Source organism: Haematobia irritans, chromosome 3 (assembly GCF_050003625.1).
Source record: "Haematobia irritans isolate KBUSLIRL chromosome 3, ASM5000362v1, whole genome shotgun sequence".
Taxonomy (NCBI): Eukaryota; Metazoa; Arthropoda; class Insecta; order Diptera; family Muscidae; genus Haematobia; species Haematobia irritans.
The window spans coordinates 169,085,761-169,108,284 of NC_134399.1; the positions used below are offsets into that span (position 1 = coordinate 169,085,761).

Below are 22,524 nucleotides of genomic sequence, written 5' to 3' on the forward strand. Positions count from 1 at the left end.
ATAGAAATACAATTTTGACAAAATTTTCTATAGAACTAAAATTTTGACCAAATCTTCCGCAGAAATACAATTTTGACAAAATTTCCTATAGAAATAAAATTTTGACAAAATTTCCCATAGAAATAAAATTTTAATCAGATTTTCTACAGGAATAAAATTTTGACAAAATTTTCTATAGAAATAAAATTTTGGCAAAATTTTCTATAGGAATAAAATTTTGACAAAATTTCCTATAGAAATAAAATTTTGACCAAATCTTCCGCAGAAATACAATTTTGAGAAAATTTCCTATAGAAATAAAATTTTGACAAAATTTCCCATAGAAATAAAATTTTAATTAGATTTTCTACAGGAATAAAATTTTGACAAAATTTCCCATAAAAATAAAATTTTAATCAGATTTTCTACAGGAATAAAATTTTGACAAAATTTGGCAAAATTTTCTATAGGAATAAAATTTTGACAAAATTTCCTATAGAAATAAAATTTTGACAAAATTTGCTATAGAAATAAAATTTTGACAAAATTTTCTTTAGAAATAAAATGTCGACAAAACTTCAGTAGAAATACAATTTTGACAAAATTTCCTATAGAAATAAAATTTTGACAAAATTTCCCATAGAAATAAAATTTGACAAAATTTTCTGTAGAAATAAAATTTTGACAAAATTTTCTGAAGAAATAAAATGTCGACAAAACTTCCAATAGAAATAAAATTTTCTATATAAATAAAATTTTGACAAAATTTCTTATAGAAATAAAATTTTGACAAAATTTTCTATAGAAATAAAATTTTGACAAAATTTTCTATTGCAATAAAATTTTGACAAAATCTTCTGTAGAAATACAATTTTGACAAAATTTCCTATAGAAATAAAATTTTGACAAAATTTCCCATAGAAATAAAATTTTGATCAGATTGTCTATAGGAATAAAATTTTGACAAAATTTTCTATAGAAATAAAATTTTGACAAAATTTCCCATAGAAATACAATTTTGACAAAATTTTCTATAGAAATGAAATTTTGACAAAATTTTCTATAGAAATAAAATTTTGACAAAACTTCTTATAGAAATAAAATTTTGCCAAATTTTCTGTAGAAATAAAATTTTGACAAAATCTCCCATAGAAATAAAATTTTGACAAAATCTTCTGTAGAAATACAATTTTGACAAAATTTGCTATAGAAATAAGATGTTGGCAAAATTTCCCATAGAAATAAAATTTTGACAAAATCTTCTGTAGAAATACAATTTTGACAAAATTTCCTATAGAAATAAAATTTTTACAAAATTTCCCATAGAAATAAAATGTTGATCAAATTTTCTATAGAAATAAAATTTTGACAAAATTGTGGCTCCCGACGCACATACCGTGGTGCAATGGTTAGCATGGCCGCCTTGCATACACAAGGTCGTGGGTTCGATTCCTGCTTCGACCGAACACAAAAACGTTTTTCAGCGGTGGATTATCCCACCTCTGTAATGCTGGTGACATTTCTGAGGGTTTCAAAGCTTCTCTAAGTGGTTTCACTGCAATGTGGAACGCCGTTCGGACTCGGCTATAAAAAGAAGGTCTCTTGTCATTGAGCTTAACATGGAATCGGGCAGCACTCAGTGATAAGAGAGAAGTACACCAATGTGGTATCACAATGGACTGAATAGTCTAAGTGAGCCTGATACATCGGGCTGCCACCTAACCTAACCTATGTGCTGCGGGCCAGAATAGAACCTATTGATTGTGGAAGAAATCGATTCAGTTGTAGATATAGGTACCATATCCCGATATCTACTAATATGGCCCCAGAACCAGAATTTCAGTCTGATTTGCATTAAATTTTGCACAAGGTCTGCAACTGGTATTGTCGTAAAGTGTGTCGAACTTGGTTGAAATCAGTTCAGTTTTAAATATAGCTCCCATATATATCTTTCGACCGCTATGCATTTATGTGGCCCCAGAAGCCCCCAGAGTTTTACCCTGATTTGCTTTAAATTTTGTACAGGGAGCAGAATTAAAGTTCTGGATACGAATTCCAATTTTGGTTTAAATCGGATCAGATTTAGGTGTAGCTCCCATATATATCTATTCCCCGATTTTTACTCATATGACCACAGAGGTAAAAGTTGTAATCCGATTTAAGTGAAATTTTGCACAGGAAGTAGAATTAACATTGTAACTGTGCATGCCAAATTTAGAAATTTGAAATCGGTTCAGATTTAGATTTAGATATAGCTCCCTTATATATCTTTTCCCCGATTTTCAGTCATATGACCACAGAAGTCAAATTTATAATCCGATTTAAGTGAAATTTTTCACAGGAAGTAGAATTAACATTGTAACTGCGCATGCCAAATTTGGTTGAAATCGGTTCAGATTTGGATATAGCTCCCATATATATGTTTTTCTGATTTCGGCACAAATGGCCAAAATACCAGCAGTTTCCTTGTAAAATCGCCAATGCAAAGTTGAAAACTTGTAAACATGATTCCAATTTTCCTATACTTGTAGTACATATCTATCGACTGATAAATCATAAATACATAGTTTTTACTAAGGGCATTAGACAGACTTAAATTTTAAGTCTGTAGATTTTATAGAAGTCTAACAAAGTTTGTCCAGATCGAGCCAGAAATAAATATATATATGGGAACAAAACCCTTTATAATACTGGGTATAATATAGTCGTTTTTTCTACAAAATTTCTACAATTTACTAAAACTATATTTAAAACCACTAAATGTATGCATAATTAGAAAATCAAAAGTAAAGAAATTCCTTGTATAGTTCTTTTAGTATTCCAAGAACTAGGCTTCTTTGTAATATATATAAAATTCAATTGCTTTCCCTAGGTCTTGTTATAGTAGTTTTTCTAAGGTTTCATAATGCAAAACATCACTCCGCAAAATATAATTATTTATGTTGTGTCATACTTTTCACAAAATTTAATTAAAATCATAAAAGTGCCTTTTACCATTCGGTTGTTGATGCCGTTGATGGCTTCAAGGATGCAGCAATGAACAGCAATGTTGTGGAAATTATACTGAAATGCTCGAAGAAATTCATTATTCATAAATTGTTTTGCAACTAATTAGCAGCATCACAACGTAACTTTTCTGTGGAAAAATTTTGTGAAAAACATAGACAATTACGATTGACCATTTAGATCAAAAACATCAACATGATTCTCACCATCAGCAAAGAACTTTTGAATGCCTAAGGAAATTGCAACTGCCAACCATAGGTTGATAGGATGTTATGCAGGTGATAAAGCAGAAGGCCAAAATTAAATTACCATGGATACTTAAATTCTGTTGACCTCGAAGCCTATACAGAAATGGACGAAGAAAAAACACACCAACCGTAACATTATGCATTATAATAAATTTGAATAAAGGCTCTTCAAAGAAAAAGGCAATTATTCTAATTGAAAATATTATTGCTGTACGAACAATGAACAAAGAAAATTAGGTTAAATATATAACTTGTAAAGCAATTCAAATGTTGCCAATTTGTGTTGAGAATTTTGAATAAACAAAAAGAAATTTTTGGGGGGCCAATTTTTTGAATCAATCAAAGGTAAGGAAATGCCGACGTTTTGCCACTTTTGTCTAAATCAGAAGAATATATGGGGACCGATATGGATGAAATGACACAGGTAGACAGAAATTTGATTATTTTCTGTAAATACTGAAAAATAATATTACCTTGGGGCCAAAGACTTAATGTACAACGACGAATTTGTACGAATGCAAATGTTGCTTACATAGAAAAAAATATCACCAAAAGTTTTCCAATTAAAATTTCGATAGAATTTTAAAATATATCCAATTAATCAATCACGATAATTGAATGTATCAATTAATTTTTTAGTTGGAACAATTAATTTTTTAATTGATTGTGGTGATGATCATTTCTGTGATTGAAAACATTTCAATTAAAAATTAATTGGATCAATTAATCTCGTGATTGAATACAATTTTTGTGTGTGTAGCATAGAAGATGCATTTCACTAATATTTTTCCTTTTCCTAAAATCAATCAACTTTTCAATGAAGTAGTTTTGTGTTCATAGTTTAGTGACTAAAGTCAATTTGGTTTTAATAATAATGAAAAACTCTTCAAACTTGATGAATTCGTCTTTAAGTTTGTAGTCTTTTTGAATCTTTACTTGAAACAGAGCATCATTTGTAATAGAGGTCGAGTCTGAATTTGGAAACTTAAGTTGTCGTTAACACGTCTTTAATGGACTTTGATAGCACAAGCAGAAAACAGTTTAAAAAAACGTATAAATTAAAATTTGTTTCCTAGGATCAAGTACACACAACTCAAATTTATTCAATTCTCATTTTTTTTGGATCGGAATCAATACCAAAATGTATAGCATAAAAAAATCTTTAGCAACGAGTTTCTTTTTTTCCGTGTATATAATAAAACCAATTTAAGCGAAAACCTGTTGAAAAAGGTTGCAAAATACGAAATTTTTTACCATATATCCCCAAATTAAATATTGATTCTACTCCCTGTGAAAAGTCTCACGTAAATTGGAAATACAATTTTGACACAGTTTGACAAAATTTTCACATAGTTTTTTTTTTTGTAAATATAATTTTGAAAAAAAAAATTCTTTAGACATAAAATCTTGACAAAATTTTCTTTGGAAATAAAATTTTGACAAAATTTTCTTTGGAAATAAAATTTTGACAAAATTTTCTTTAGAAATAAAATTTTGACAAAATTTTCGGTGGAAATAATTTTTTTTTTTGTAAATATAATTTTGAAAAAAAAAATTCTTTAGAAATAAAATCTTGACAAAATTTTCTTTGGAAATAAAATTTTGACAAAATTTTCTTTAGAAATAAAATTTTGACAAAACTTTCTTTTGAAATAAAATTTTGACAAAATTTTCTTTAGAAATAAAATTTTGACAAAATTTTCTTTAGAAATAAAATTTTGACAAAATTTTCTTTAGAAATAAAATTTTGACAAAATTTTCGATAGAAATAAAATTTTGACAAAATTTTCTATAGAAATAAAATTTTGGCAAAATATTCTTTGAAAATTAATTTTTGATAAAACATTCTTTAGAAATAAAATCTTTACAACATTTTCTTTAGAAATAAAATGTTGACAACATTTTCTTTAGAAATCAATTTTTGAGAAAATATTCTGTGGACATAAAATTTTGACAAAATATTCTTTGGAAATAGAATTTTGACAAAATTTTCTTTGAAAACAAAATTTTTGAAAAAATTTCTTTAGAAGTTTCACCGAGAGTTGGGTAAATTACTGAAATATTTGAATAATTATCCTTAATGAAAGCAACAGAGAGGGTCACGTTTTAATATGGCTTCCTATGGACGAGGGCTAATTTATTTTTTTTTTCTGGTAATGATACCACATTTTCGTCTATGACTTTTGAGAAAATATTTGATAATTGCGGCAAAAATTTAAATAAAACTTTATTTGTCTAAAATTTCGATCGTCTGAAAAGAAAACTGTTGTTTGTACATCTACTTTTTGGACGCGATACAACACTGCCAATATCATTGTAACGAATAATGGTGCGAGATATACCACATTTATATACATTTAAATACTAGAGAATTCTAACGTGTTGTTGCAGCCAAATATAAAGCATCACGCTTGAATTCCATCTCGTATAGCGTTATTTCTGAATTCAATAAACCAAATTAGAGCTGTTCGCGTGAGTGAAATTTCAACGACACTAACGCACATTCACTAAGCAAAATATTTATTCACGCAGGCTCACACACGATATGTGTAGTAGCCACTTGAACTAATGCACGTCGCTGTAAATATCCCGTAAAAATTTGTCCCAAAATTTAAATGAATTAGGACCACGGTTGTCACTCGAGCCATAAATGATCTATAATAATTTTCTGAAAATTTTACCAAAAATTTTGTCAAAATTTTATTTCTATAGAAAATTTTGTCAAAATTTTATTTCGATAGAAAATTTAATGAAAATTTTATTTCTAAAGAAAATTTTGTCAAAATTTTATTTCTAAAGAAAATTTTCAAATTTTGTCAAAATTTTATTTCTATAGAAAATTTTGTCCAAATTTTATTTCTGTAGAAAATTTTGTCAACATTTTATTTCTATAGATAATTTTGTCAAAATTTTATTACGATGGAAAATTTTGTGAAAATTTTATTTCTAAAGAAAATTTTGTTACAATTTTATTCCTAAAGAAAATTTTCAAAATTTTATTTCCAAAGAAAATTTTATCAAAATTTTATTTCCAAAGAAAATTTTGTCAAAATGGTATTTCTAAAGAAATTTTTGTCAATTTTTTTTTTCTAAAGAAAATTTTGTCATTTCCAAAATTTTATTTTTATAGAAAATTTTGTCAACATTTTATTTCTATCAAAAATGTTGTCAAAATTTTATTTCTAAAAAAAATTTTGTCAAAATTTTATTTCCAAAGAAAATTTTGTCCAAATTTTATTTCTATAGAAAATTTTGTCCAAATTTTATTTCTGTAGAAAATTTTGTCAAAATTGTATTTCTATAGAAAATATTGTCAAAATTTTATTTCTATAGATAATTTTGTCAAAATTTTATTTCTATTGAATATTTTGTCAAAATTCTATAGAAAATTTTGTCACAATTTTATTTCTAAAGAAAATTTTGTCAAAATTTTGTTCCCAAAGAAAATTTTGTCAAAATTTTATTTCCAAAGAATGTTTTCTCACAATTTTATTTCTAAAGAACATTTTGTCATAATTTTATTTATTTCCAAAATTTTATTTTTATAGAAAATTTTGTCAACATTTTATTTCTATCAAAAATGTTGTCAAAATTTTATTTCTAAAAAAAATTTTGTCAAAATTTTATTTCCATAGAAAATTTTGTCAAAATTTTATTTCTATAGAAAATTTTGTCCAAATTTTATTTATGTAGAAAATTTTGTCAAAATTTTATTTCTATAGAAAATATTGTCAAAATTTTATTTCTATAGATAATTTTGTCAAAATTTTATTTCTATTGAATATTTTGTCAAAATTCTATAGAAAATTTTGTCACAATTTTATTTCTAAAGAAAATTTTGTCAAAATTTTGTTTCCAAAGAAAATGTTGTCAAAATTTTATTTCCAAAGAATGTTTTCTCACAATTTTATTTCTAAAGAACATTTTGTCATAATTTTATTTATTTATGTCAAAATTTGGTCAAAACTGTGTCAAAATTTTATTTCCAATTTATGTGAGACTTTTCACAGGGAGTAGAATCAACATTTGATTTGTGGATATATGGTACAAAATTTGAAAATTTTGTCAAAATTTTATTTCTATAGAAAATTTTGTTAAAATTTTATTTCTATAGAAAATTTTGTCAAAATTTTATTTCCAAAGAAAATTTTGTCAAAATTTAATTTCTAAAGAAAATTTTGTTTTCAAAGAAAATTTTGTCAAAATTCTATTTCCAAAGAATATTTTGTCAAAATTTTATGTCCACAGAATATTTTCTCAAAATTTTATTTCTATCGAAAGTTTTGTCAACATTTTATTTCTAAAGAAAATGTTGTCAAAATTTTATTACTATAGAAAATTTTGTCAAAATTTTATTTCTATCAAAAATTTTGTCAAAATTTTATTTCTAAAGAAAATTTTATCAAAATTTAATTTCCAAAGAATATTTTGCCAAAATTTTATTTCTATAGAAAATTTTGTCAAAATTTTATTTCTATCGAAAATTTTGTCAAAATTTTATTTCTAAAGAAAATTTTGTCAAAATTTTATTCCTAAAGAACATTTTGTCAAAATTTTATTTCTAATGAAAATTTTGTCAAAATTTTATTTCCACCGAAAATTTTGACAAAATTTTCTATGGAAATAAAATTTTGACAAAATTTTCTATAGAAATAAAATTTTAACAAAATTTTCTATAGAAATAAAATTTTGACAAAATTTTCAAATTTTGTACCATATATCCACAAATCAAATGTTGATTCTACTCCCTGTGAGAAGTCTCACATAAATTGGAAATAAAATTTTCACACAGTTTTTACCAAATTTTGACATAAATAAATAAAATTATGACAAAATGTTCTTTAGAAATAAAATTGTGAGAAAACATTCTTTGGAAATAAAATTTTGACAAAATTTTCTTTGGAAACAAAATTTTGACAAAATTTTCTTTAGAAATAAAATTTTGACAAAATTTTCTATAGAAATAAAATTTTGACAAAATATTCAATAGAAATAAAATTTTGATAAAATTTCCTATAGAAATGAAATTTTGACAAAATTTTCTACAGAAATAAAATTTGAACAAAATTTTCTATAGAAATAAAATTTTGACAAAATTTGAAAATTTTCTTTAGAAATAAAATTTTGACAAAATTTTCTTTAGAAATAAAATTTTCATAAAATTTTCTATCGAAATAAAATTTTGACAAAATTTTCTATAGAAATAAAATATTGACAAAATTTTTGGTAAAATTTTCAGAAAATTATTGTAGATCATTTATGGCTCGAGTGACAACCGTGGTCCTAATTCATTTAAATTTTGGGACAAATTTTTACGGGATATTTACAGCGACGTGCATTAGTTCAAGTGGCTACTACACATATCGTGTGTGAGCCTGCGTGAATAAATATTTTGCTTAGTGAATGTGCGTGAGTGTCGTTGAAATTTCACTCACGCGAACAGCTCTAATTTGGTTTATTGAATTCAGAAATAACGCTATAAGAGATGGAATTCAAGCGTGATAGTGTGATTGCTTTATATTTGGCTGCAAAAACACGTTAGAATTCTCCAGCATTTAAATGTATATAAATGTGTTATTTCTCGCACCATTATTCGTTACAATGATATTGGCAGTGTTGTATCGCGTCCAAAAAGTAGATGTACAAACAACAGTTTTTTTTTCAGACGATCGAAATTTTAGACAAATAAAGTTTTCTTTAAATTTTTGCCGCAATTATCAAATATTTTCTCAAAAGTCATAGACGAAATGTGGTATCATTACCAGAAAAAAAATAAATTAGCCCTCGTCCATAGGAAGCCATATTAAAACGTGACCCTCTCTGTTGCTTTCATTAAGGATAATTATTCAAATATTTCAGTAATTTACCAAACTCTCGGTGAAACATGCAGACATTCAGGCAGTAAAATTGCATGTATTGCAGTATGATGATGGGTCTCATTACTGAATGCCACGTATGATAAATTTATATGAAGCTCCAGTGAAAATGTGACGCCGACTCAAGTGCACAATGGCAGTAATTTGTAGCAATTTCAATAAAATAAACGCAAATTTTAATTACAATCCTATAGCAAACCAGGCCCTCAATGCAGTTGGTCCACTCTTTTTGGTATTCATATTTTGTCAATAGACGTGGTTGGTGTCATGTATCTCCAGTGCTACCAATAACCTTGTGGTGTTGGTGAAAATTTGATTTCTATAGAAAATTTTGTCAAAATTTTATTTCTAAAGAAAATTTTGTCAAAATGCTAATTCTATAGAAAATTTTGTCAACATTTTATTTCTATAGAAGATTTTGTCAAAATTTTATTTCTATAGAAAATTTTGTCAAAATTTCATTTCTACAGATAATTTGGTCAAAATTTTATTTCTATAGAAAATTTTGTCAAAAATTTATTTCTATAGAAAATTTTGTCAAAATTTTATTTCTATAGAAAATTTTGTCAAATATTTATTTCTATAGAAAATGTTTTAAAAATTGTATTTTTATAAAAAATTTTGTCAAAATTTTATTTCTAAAGAAAATTTTGTCAAAATTTTATTTCTATAGAAAATTTTGTCAAAATTTTATTTCTATAGAAAATTTTGTCACAATTTTTTTTCTATAGAAAATTTTGTCAAAATTTTTTTTCTATAGAAAATTTTGTCAAAACTTTATTTCTATAGAAAATTTTGTCAAAACTTTATTTCTATAGAAAATTTTGTCAAAATTTTATTTCTATAGAAAATTTTGCAAATTTTATTTCTATAGAAAATCTTGCCAAAATTTTATTTCTATAGAAAGTTTTGTCAAAATTTTATTTGTATAGAAAATTTTGTCAAAATGTTATTTCGGTAGAAAATTTTGTCAACATTTTATTTCTATAGAAGATATTGTCAAAATTTTATTTCTGTAGAAAATTTTGTCAAAATTTTATTTCTATAGAAAATGTTGTCAAAATTTTATTTCTATAGAAAATTTTGTCAAAATTTTACTTCTATAGAAAATTTTGTCAAAATTTTACTTCTATAGAAAATTTTGTCAAAATTTTATTTCTATAGAAAATTTTGTCAAAATTTTATTTCTATAGAAAATTTTGTCAAAATTTTATTTCTATAGAAAATTTTGTCAAAGTTGTATTTCTATAGAAAATTTTGTCAAAATTTTATTTCTAAAGAAAATTTTGTCAAAATTTTATTTCTATAGAAAATTTTGTCAAAATTTTATTTCTATAGAAAATTTTGTCAAAATTTTATTTCTATAGAAAATTTTGTCAAAATTTTATTTCTATAGAAAATTTTGTCAAAATTTTATTTCTATAGAAAATTTTGTCAAAATTTTATTTCTATAGAAAATTTTGTCAAAATTTTATTTCTATAGAAAATTTTGTCAAAAATTTATTTCTATAGATAATTTTGTCAAAAATTTATTTCTATAGATAATGTTGTCAAATTTTTATTTCTATAAAAAATTTTGTCAAGATTTTATTCCTATAGAAAATTTGTCAAAATTTTATTTCTATAGAAAATTTTGTCAAAATTTTATTTCTATAGAAAATTTTGTCAAAATTGTATTTCTATAGAAAATTTTGTCAAAACTTTATTTCTAAAGAAAATTTTGTCAAAACTTTATTTCTATAGAAAATTTTGTCAAAACTTTATTTCTATAGACAATTTTGTGAAAATTTTATTTCTATAAACAATTGATATAAGACAATTTATAAAAAAACAAAAAGAAACTATTAAAAAATCTATATTGGAAAGTTAAATCTTCGTCACTTATAAAAAAAATAATAATAATCTTCTACGGTGGATGTGGCATATCCATCTAAGGTTTCATTTAATTTGCAGCAAAGTCTGTGCACATCCACGGGAAGCCGTCACACGTATAATTCATTCCCCATTTTTGTATTCGTCGTTTAGCTCTATTTTCATCCGTAGTCATGAAGACACGCAAGATTCGCATGTATAAGCTTTACGAATTTTTTTTAATTAAGTGCAAAGTCAAAATAGTTTTCATATTTTTGTTTTTAACCAACCATGAAGACACAAATTAATTCTGTGAACAGTTTATCCATTAAGTTCCATCCGCACCTGACAGCGAGTGAAAAGGATAGACAGTATGTTAAAGTTATATCAAAAAATTTAATAGATAATGAGAGGAAAATTTTCATTTCAACAGCCGGATAGAGTTGGGTAGTTCCGAATGGAACTAGTTCATTTGAATTAATCACTTTAAGAAACTACGGGAACTACTGGGTATTTCTTATAAAAAACAAAATCACTTCCATAGGGCTTACATGACCTGTGAATTGATTGCCAGATTTGCTAGTTACGCTTTATTAAAACCTTTTTCACTATATTCAACTTTTTCGCTGTTTTTTCTGGGTTGAACAATCAGCTGACAAGGAAATAGCAAAAGGAACCAATTCATTTAAAAGAACTACGATACCGGAGTTGATACTAAGATATTTCATATCCCTCCAAACAAATAATAGTGTCCAAAGTCTCTAACTAATATTTAACTAAATTGTACTCCACGTTTTAAGACCTCCACAATGCTTTGTTAAAACAAGGAAAATGTAATGGCATTTATAATATTTTTGGGGCATACAAGGGATCAAGAAAATTTCATTGGACTGTGGAAAAATTCGAAGAAAAAATATACAACCAATTTTTTTACTTTAAAAATAAGTTTAACACATTGAAAAAAATATTGAACTAATCATCCATGATTATGCAGCTTAAATTTTAGGATACTCCATTTACGCAATATTAATGAAATTATACCTTAAATTTATGAAACTTTTTATTAACAGAAAGTTTATAATCTTTAATTCAAAATTTGTTTTCATTAAAGTTGTATGTCTTTAAGCTAAGTTTAATTCTCCGTAATGTAAAGAAAAACCTTTTAAAATTAAAGAAATCGTTTTTAAATTCACTGATAAGTAGAATCTTTAGATTTAAGATAAAAATATATGTTAAGACTTATTTTGAAGATTTTGCATCGTTGGTTTAAATTTTTTTTTTTGAATTACGAAAGCATTTTTTACTTTGAAGTATCCGTTATAATTTGGATTTTTATTCTTGCATATGTTTGTACGTTAGTACCTTTATTAATAAACCTCGAAAAGAGAATGAATACTTGATAAATGAGATCTATATTCTAATTTTAATTTTATTGGTCCTAGATTTAAAGCTATCTGGCTAAAACATTTCTTTATTTTAAAGAAGTCGCATCTTTGGCTCGGAATCAATACCAAAATCCTTAAGGGAAAGTCAAAATCTTTGGATCCAAGTAAACGTTTTTTTTTTTTTTTGAGTGTAATTTGAATTTTATTGATCATTGCTTTTAAAGTTAGATAGGTCCCTAAATATTCCTTTTTTTAAAGAAGCCATATCTTTGGATCGGAAAGAAAAGTTTGCAAAACTGCAAAAATGTCTTTAGCGCCATACGAAGTTCATGATGTGGTACAATTTACAAATTTTAATAAAAAATTTACAAACATGTAAGAAATCCTCAACAATTTTTTGGGAAATACGAATTTATTTATTCATCGCTTCTGCGCCAATTTTGCATCACTTTCGGATCCCAAAAGAACATTATTACTACCTTTTTACTTTATTTTACATTTTTATCCCAACTCAATAATGCTTCGTGACATTTCTGAGAGTGTCAAAGCTTCTCTAAGTGGTTTCACTGCAATGTGGAACGCCGTTCGGACTCCTCTATAAAAAGGAAGTCCCTTGTCATTGAGCTTAACATAAAATCGGGCAGCACTCAGTGATAAGAGAGAAGTTCACAACTGTGGTATCACAATGGACTGAATAGTCTAAGTGAGCCTGAAATATCGGGCTGCCACTATACCTAGTAAAAAAAATTGGAGATTCTTCTCAAGGCACAACTTTAAAACAACTTCCAAAAATGCTCTCCCAAAGATGTTCTTTATTTTAACTGCACAGGAAGTCCATTTGAGTCAATTTCTTTATAACTCGCTTTTTTCATATTTTTAATGGGAAATTTATTTTTTTGTGTTTCAAAGAGGTTAAAAACAGATTTAGAATTAATAAAATGGTACAAATTATTTAAATTTAGCCGAAAGAATTTCTAAATCCTTTGCATTCGAATTTTGGAATAATTTGATCACAAAAGTTCCAGATAAGCGTTATAATGCATTAAAAATCATAAAAAAAAATTAAAATTATTTGTCAAAATATCAGAAAATTTCTTAATTCATATCCAAAACACTGAATTCGCCTCACACCATAAGAAGTGATGCAAATTCTGTGCAGGGGCTGTTGAAATTGTGGACATCCGTCGCTTCATCGCTTCTGCGTCAATTTGGCACCACTTTCGGATCCAAAAGGAATATTTTCACTACTTTTTTGACGACGCTTTTTTTGCTGGGTAACCTAACCTAACCTAACCATCACTAATTCTTTGGTGACGCTTTGCTGGGTAAGTCAATTTATTTTTATTTTCGATTTTAATTTGTTCTTTATCTCAATTCCATGGACTAAAGGTAGAGCATTTTTTTACACAAAGTAGGTCGGTATTATTTTAAAAAAAAATATTTTTACGAAATGGATATGTTCCATTTTGAACATCGTATAGCGCTAAGAATATTTTTACAAATGTGAACACCATTTTGAGTCGATTTAACGACGTCCGTACGTCTGTTGAAATCACGCTAACTTCCGAACGAAACAAGCTAACGACTTGAAACTTCGCACAAGTAGTTGTTAGTGATGTAGGTCAGACGGTATTGCAAATGGGCCATATCGGACCACTTTTACGTATAGCCCCAAAATAAAATGACGCTCAGATTTGGCTTGCAGAGCCTCTTGGAGGAGCAAATCCGATACCCGGATTTGACATGCGGAGCATCTTAGAGAAGCAAAACTCATCCGATCCGGGTGAAATATGGTACATGGTGTTAGTATATGGTCTCTAACGACCATGCGAAAATTGGTCCACATCGGCCCATAATTATATATAGCCCCCATATAAATCGATCGCCAGATTTTATTTGCGGAACCTCTACGAGAAGCAAATTTCATCCAATCCGCCTGAAATTTGGTACATGGTGTTAGTATATGGTCTCTAACGACCATGCAAAAATTGGTCCATATCGGTCCATAATTATATATAGCCCCCATAGAAACCGATCCCCGGATTTTGCATGCGGAGCCCCTTAGAGAAGCAAATTTCATCCGATCCCCCTGAAATTTGGTACATGGTGTTAGTATATGGTCTCTAACAATCATGCAGGAATTGGTCCATATCGGTCCATAATTATATGTAGCCCCCATATAAACCGATCCCTAGATTTGAACTCTGGAGCTCTTGGAGGAGCAAAATTCATCCGATCCGGTTGAAATTTGGTACGTGGTGAAATTTGGTACATTGCGCTAGCATATGGCCGTATCGGTCTATAGTTATATATAGCCGATCGCCAAAAATAATCTACCAAAATTTTATTTCTATAGAAAATTTTGTCAAAATTTTATTACTATACAACATTTTGTCAAGATTTTTTTCTATAGAAAAGTTTGTCAAAATTTTGTTGGTATAGAAAATGTTGTCACATTGAATTATATACGTATTTAATCGGCCTTTTTTGTTTAATATATACCCCGTATGGACTAACTTACAATTGAGAAGACGGTGTAAAGAAGTTTTAAGATACCTTGCCGCAACCCAAGTAATTCGATTATGGATGACAGTCTTTAGTACAAGTTTCTATGCAATCCATGGTGAAGGGTACGTAAGATTCGGCCTGGCCGAACTTACGGTCGTATATACTTGTTTTTTTTTTTTTTTTTTCTTCACAACGATTTTCTTAAACAAGAACAAAATAATTATGTCGAATAAATATTATTTAATTTGGTGAACTAAAATAAAGTTAAATTGGCTTTAGAGGGTTCACTATTTTTGAGGGCATATAAGCATTTGTAATACATCTTAGTTAAAATCTTCCCATCAATTTGCTATTACTTCTAAGCTATTAGGATTTCATCCAGAGATGCCAATTTCAAAATATCATTTTTAATGCAAAAGTGTTTTAAAATTAAGCTTACAAAAATTTACATTAATTAATTGTTAATATAAAATAATTATTTTCTTCTTCGTGTAAAAAATAGCCAAGAATGAAAATATATCACTTTTAAGACATTGCTGCTCTTCCTCTGCCATTATGATGGTTACAAGCTTTTGAACAGCTCCAGAACACCACAACATCTTGTTGCTCTTACCTTGCGAAGACAGTATTGTAATTATTTTGCCAGGTTTACTTACACATCAGCGAAAGCCACAGACAATCCTTTACAAATATACTGAACTTACCTGTAATGAAAAAAAAAACAAAAAGAAAACATGGTAAGAAAAGGTCTTGCATACAGATGTGAAATATGAAAAATTACATAAATTTATTAATTAAGAGGTATGAAATATGACAACAACACAAAAAATGATTTTGTGTTAGAAGCAAGTACATAGACTATATGGATGATAATTAATTTCTTTGAAGTCCATTGCTAGGCAAACTACACTCAATGCCAAGAGCATTAAATACTCAAGGACAAAATGAACTGAAGTTATAATCTGATAATGGCATGTGCCTCTACTTTAAAACTTATTGTTCCATGCTCATAAATATTGCCAAGGGTAATAGTGCTAAGTAATTGTATTCGTGGAAAATTAAATCATCATCATTATGTCCGAAAAATATTTTATCTTCAAATTGATGTTCTATAATCGTCTGAATGGCGCTAAGTTCATCCGGGCCGAATCTCACATATTATGGATAAGTTAGACACACTGAAAAAAAGCATACCCAGTCTCAAAGATTTGCCTAATGATTTTGGTATTGGTTACGTTGCAAGACCTTCTTAAAATAACTTCCATGGAAGTGAAAATGCCAAACGGCGCAGATTCAAATGTGAATTTTTTAATCCGGGAATAACGAGGACGTCATATATTTTCTGGCTTTAAATTTCTCTCTGTACCTAACGCCTAGAAGGCCAATGCGCTAATGATGGAACATCTAACTTCACGTGAATCAGCAGCAACGAATGAGACAATTAATTGTCGTCGTAGCTAGTAAAATTCTCGATAAAGTAATTATAAAGTCTCTTACTGATCTCAAAATTCAATTCCCCACTTTTGTGATAAACATTAACGATCTAATAATAACAGGCAGCCAATTAACCCTCTAATGCCCCAATTTTTTTGCCAGCTGATTATATATTCAATGTTAACGACACAAAAGCAACAAGACGAAGCAACAAGAAATTATGCGGTAAAGTTCAGTATATGCTGCAAAGCCTCTTGAACAGATTTGACTGCGTTTTCTTTTTATTTTATCCATTTTTGTTGTCTTAAGGTGTGTTTTACTAAAAGCTTCCCGATTTTACGAAGCAAGCCTAAAGGCGGGATTGGGCATTAGAGGGTTAAAGTAGCGCGAGATATTAGGAATTTCACATTGCAATTCTGACGCCGTTTAAACGCAATACGATTGTTAAAAAATCGTATGATTTTTGAAAATCCACGAAGCGTGCATGTGTTGATACATACAGGAGATCATGAAACAGTCGAAATAGCGAATTGCATACGTTCATGACCAGCGGTTTATAGGATTGCAAACAGTATTCCCCATTGAGTATCTTGGGAGGGATAAAAAAACCAGATGTCTGTTCTATGCCGAATTATTTCTTCATAATTATTGAGTGGAGGATGCTAGGTTCCTCACCTCTCATGAAAATCGAAGCCTACCAGACTTTTCGACTTTTTCAATTTTGGGAAATTGGATTTTATTTTCTAAACTATACAGAAAAATTTTGCACCAAAATTTTTCCAATTAAAATTTTAATTGAGTTTTCAAAAATATTCAATTAAAACTTTAATTGATTCAAAAAAAAAAATTTTTTTAATTAAAACAAATATCAATCACAAAACTGAATAGAGGCAATTGATTTGATCAACTAATTTTTTAATTGACTTCGGTGATTGAAGACATTTTAATTAAAAATTAATTGAATCAATTAATTTCGTGATTGAATCCAAAATTTTTTTTTTTTTGTATTGAAAAAAATTGACTATATCGAATACTGGAATTAAAAATTCAGTATAAAACTCAAAGTAATGCAAGGTAGTATAGTCGATTGTTAAACAAAAATTTGTTGAATACACTACAATTCAGCTGTTATTTTCCCATACCAAAACTACACAGATATTTTTTTTTATTCAATCCAATTAATTATACCCTCCACCATAGGATGGGGGTATATTAACTTTGTCATTCCGTTTGTAACACATCGAAATATTGGTTTAAGACCCCATAAAGTATATATATTCCGGGGTTGTGGTGAAATTCTGAGTCGATCTAAGCATATGTTGACGGACGGACGGACATTTGGCTTGCGGACCCTCTTGGAGGAACAAAATTCATCCGATCCATAACTATATATAGCCTCCATCTAAACTGATCCCCAGATTTGGCTTGCGGAGCCTCTAAGAGAAACAAATTTCATCCAATCCGGCTGAAATTTAGTACATGTTGTTAATAAATGGTCTCTAACAACCATGCAAAATTGGTCCATATCGGTCCATAATTATTTGTAGCCCCCATATAAACGGATCCCCAGATTTGACCTCCGGAGCCCCTTGTAAGAGCAAAATTCATCCGACCCGGTTGAAATTTGATACGTGGTGTTAGTATATGGTCTCTAACAACCATGCAAAAACTGGTCCATATCGGTCCATAATTATATGTAGCCCCCATTTGAACCGATCCCCAGATTTGACCTCCGGAGCTCTTGGAGGAGCAAAATTCATCCGATGCGGTTGAAATTTGGTACGTGGTGAAATTTGGTACATTGCGCTAGTATATGGCCGCTAACAACCATGCCAAAATTGGTCCATATCGGTCTATAGTTATATATAGCCGATCCCCCAAAATTTTATTACTATAGAAAATTTTGTCACAATTTTATTACTACAAAAAATTTTTCCAAATTTTATTTCTATGGAAAATTTGGTCAAAATTTTATTACTATACAAAATTTTATTTTTATGGAAAATGTTGTCAAAATTTTATTTCTATAGAAAACTGAATTATATACGTATTTAATCGGCCTTTTTCGACAATTTCGGTAATTCGATTGTGGATGACAGTCTTTAGTATGTAACAAGTTTTTATGCAATCCATGGTGGAGGGTACCTAAGATTCGGCCTGGCCGAGCTTACGGCCGTATATACTTGTTCTTAAATTGAAATCGCTTCAATCATAAAAATGAGAGTATCAATCACATAATTAGTTGTAACTAAAAACAAGTAAGGAAAGTCTAAAGTCGGGCGGTGCCGACTATATTATACCCTGCACCACTTTGTAGATCTAAATTTTCGATACCATATCACATCCGTCAAATGTGTTGGGGTCTATATATAAAGGTTTATCCCAAATACATACATTTAAATATCACTCGATCTGGACAGAATTTGATAGACTTCTACAAAATCTATCGACTCAAAATTTAAGTCGGCTAATGCACTAGGGTGGAACACAATGTTAGTAAAAAAAAACCGGGGAAAAATTTAAATCTGAATCAATTTTAAGGAAACTTCGCAAAAGTTTATTTATGATTTATCGCTCGATATATATGTATTAGAAGTTTAGGAAAATTAGAGTCATTTTTACAACTTTTCGACTAAGCAGTGGCGATTTTACAAGGAAAATGTTGGTATTTTGACCATTTTTGTCGAAATCAGAAAAACATATATATGGGAGCTATATCTACATCTGAACCGATTTCAATCAAATTTGGTACGCATAGTTACAATGCTAATTCTACTCCCTGTGCAAAATTTCAACTAAATCGGAGCGAAAAATAGGCCTCTGTGGTCATGAGTGTAAATCGGACGAAAGCTATATAAGGGAGATATATCTAAATCTGAACCGATTTCAACCAAATTTGGCACGCATAGCTTCAATGCTAATTCTACTCCCTGTGCAAAATTTCAATTAAATCGGAGCAAAAAATTGGCCTCTGTGGTCATATGAGTGTAAATCGGGCGAAAGCTATATATGGGAGCTATATCTAAATCTGAACCGATTTCAACCAAATTTGGCACGCATAGCAACAATGCTAATTCTACTCTCTGTGCAAAATTTCAACCAAATTGGGGTAAAACTCTGGCTTCTGGGACCGTATTAGTCCATATCGGGCGAAAGATATATATGGGAGCTATATCTAAATCTGAACCGATTTCAATAAAATTTGGCACACTTGACTATAGTACTAATTGTTCTTCTTGTGCAAAATTTTAAGCAAATTAGGGTAAAACTCTGGCTTCTGGGGCCATATAAGTCCATATCGGGCGAAATATATATATGGGAGCTATATCGAAATCTGAACCGATTTCTTCCAAACTCAACAGGAATCTATTCTGAGCCAAAACATACTTGTGCCAAATTTGAAGTCGATTGGACTGCAACCTAGACTATGATTACAAAAATGTGTTCACGGACAGACGGACATCGCTATATCGACTCAAGAGCCCACCCTGAGCATTTTTGCCAAAGACACCACGTGTCTATCTCGTCTCCTTCTGGGTGTTGCAAACATATGCACTAACTTATAATACCCTGTTCCACAGTGTGGCGCAGGGTATAAAAATATGCTTGATTACGATATTAATTAATTTCTTCGGCACTTTCAATTAAATTTTTAATTGGTTCAATTAAAAATTTAATTGATTTGGGTAGAAATACTCCATAAATTTTTTAGTTGAGGAAATTAATTATTACTTGTAGCATTACTTATTTCCTCATAGTTATTTGAAAAAAAAAATTTGTAAAAGTTTTCTTAAAATATTTTCCAATTATAATTATATTTGGATTTTCTTCAATGAAGTAATAAAGAGTTCGTATATTGAAACTAATTATTCCCGAAAGAACTCATATAAGTAAAAATGTTTTTTTTTTTATTTTATATATTTTTTATTTAATTGAAATGTTAATTGGAATAATTTAATTTGATTAAAAACTTAATTGGACCAATTGATTATAATTTCTACTTCAATCAATTTTTTAATTGGAAATATTTTGGTGATATTTTTTTCTGAGTACTGAAATCAATCGAGATTTCAACCGTTATCTACTTTGAGGATCCACCGTGGTGCAATGGTTAGCATCGTTCTGGCTTCTATGCCAGATTCGATCGAGCACCAAAAATTTTTGTCTGAGGAGGATTACCCGCTCACCAGCGTTGCCAGAATTGTTTCACCAAAAACCGCTAAAATTTTTCCAAAAAACTAGCCAAAAAAAGCTAAAAAATATTAAAAAAATAGCTAGAAAAAAAGCTAAAATTTTTTGTATCAAAAGCAGGGCTGTGGAGTCGAGCCAATTTTGCTCGACTCCGACTCCGACTCCAGCATTTTTCATCAGCTCGACTCCGACTCCGACTCCGGAGTCGACTCCGGGTAATATAACTAAATCTCATTTTAATACCACAAATTTGTAGTTCTATTGTGGGGGTGCCGTAAGTGGATCGATATAAAGTATCGTATTTATTTATGTGTGCAAAAAAAGGTCTTAATTTCACTTTAGATGCCAATTGAACTCTATATTTAAAATTTAGGGCAATGTTTAATAAATAAAATAATGATATAAATACCCATTATAATATGAGAAGATACCAACAGTATATGTATTTGTGGACCAAAATTATTGATACTATCTCAAATCCTTTAAATTTGTTGCGAACTATATGCATGAATTTGAATCTGAATCTATTTAGGCAAAATTGTATATACTTCTACAAAATCTATGTACTTAAAATTTAAAACTAACGTTATGGGACGTAACACAATTTTAACAAAAAATAAAAATGCAAGGAAAGTCTAAAGTCGGGCGGGCCGATTATAATATACTCTGCACAACTTTGTATTTAGATCTACATTTTGATAAAATCTCAAATCAGACTTCTACAAAATCTCGGGCAATATTTGGGAAATATTTATAATTGTTTAGACAATTTCGCAAAAATGCATTTATGATTCATTCATTGAAAAATTTGAAAATTTGAGTCATTTCTACAAGTTTTAGACTTAGCAGTGAGTATCAGTAAGCATACAATTTTGGAAAAATTTTTGTCTAGTAAATAAAATTTTGACTAAATTTTCTATAGAAATAAAATTTTGGCAAAATTTTCTATAGAAATCCAATTTTGACCAAATATATAGAAATAAAATTTAGAATAAAATTTGGCTAAATTTTTTATAGAAATAAAAGTTTGAAAAAATTATTAATAGAAATACAATTAAAAAAAATTGTGTATTAATTTTACAAAATTTTCTATAGAAATAAAATTTTGCAAAATATTCTATAGAAACAAAATTTTGACTAAATTTTATATAGAAATAAAATTTTGACTAAATTGTATATAGAAAAAAATATTTCTATAGTAATACAATTTTGAATACATTTTTTATAGCAGTGAGTTTCAGTGAGCATCAGTAAGAAAAAAAATTTGAGAAAATTTGCTATAGAAATAAAATTTGACAATTTTTTCTTATAGAAATAAAATTTTGATAAAATGTTCAATAAAAATATGATTTAAGAAAAAATTTTGTGTAGAAAATAAAATTCTGCAAAATATTCTACAGAAACAAAATTTTGACTAAATTTCCTACAGAAGCAAAATTTTGACAAAATTTTCTATAGAAATAAAATTTTGAAAAAATTTTCTATTGAAATAACATTTTGACCAAATTTTCTAATAAAAAAATCTATTACTATAAAATATTGGCAAAATTTTCTATAGAAATAAAATTTTGATTTAAATTTTTATAGAAATAAACTTATCAATAGAAATAAAATTTTGAAAAAAAATTGTGTAACAAACTAAATTTTGCAAAATTTTCTATAGAAACAAAATTTTGACTCAATTTAAATAAATTCAATAAAATTTTGACTAAATTTCCCATAGAAAAAAATATTTCTATAGTAATAAAATTTTGAATAATTTTTTTATAGAAATAAAATTTTGACAAAATTTGCTATAGAAATAAAATTTTGACAAAACTTTTTATAGAAATAACATTTTGACAATTTTTCTATAAAAAACAACTTTGAAAAAATTTTCTGTCAATATTCCACATATGTATATGGCCTTAAGATAAAATTAAACAAAATAATTTCGATTGTTCGAAATATTTCAAATAAATTGATATGGGCATTAAAATGGATCGATCCAGCCTATCTGCTAGTCTAGCATTCTAGGAAACATAAAAAGATAGTCGTAATTGGAAG

The 22,524-nt window shown here is 28.0% G+C and overlaps 1 protein-coding gene across 1 annotated transcript in view; it reads right to left on the minus strand.

Annotated features, from left to right (window-relative positions):
- Positions 1-22,524, minus strand: part of LOC142231647 (protein obstructor-E-like) — a 595,922-nt gene that overhangs the window by 249,507 nt on the left and 323,891 nt on the right. The window lies entirely within an intron of this gene.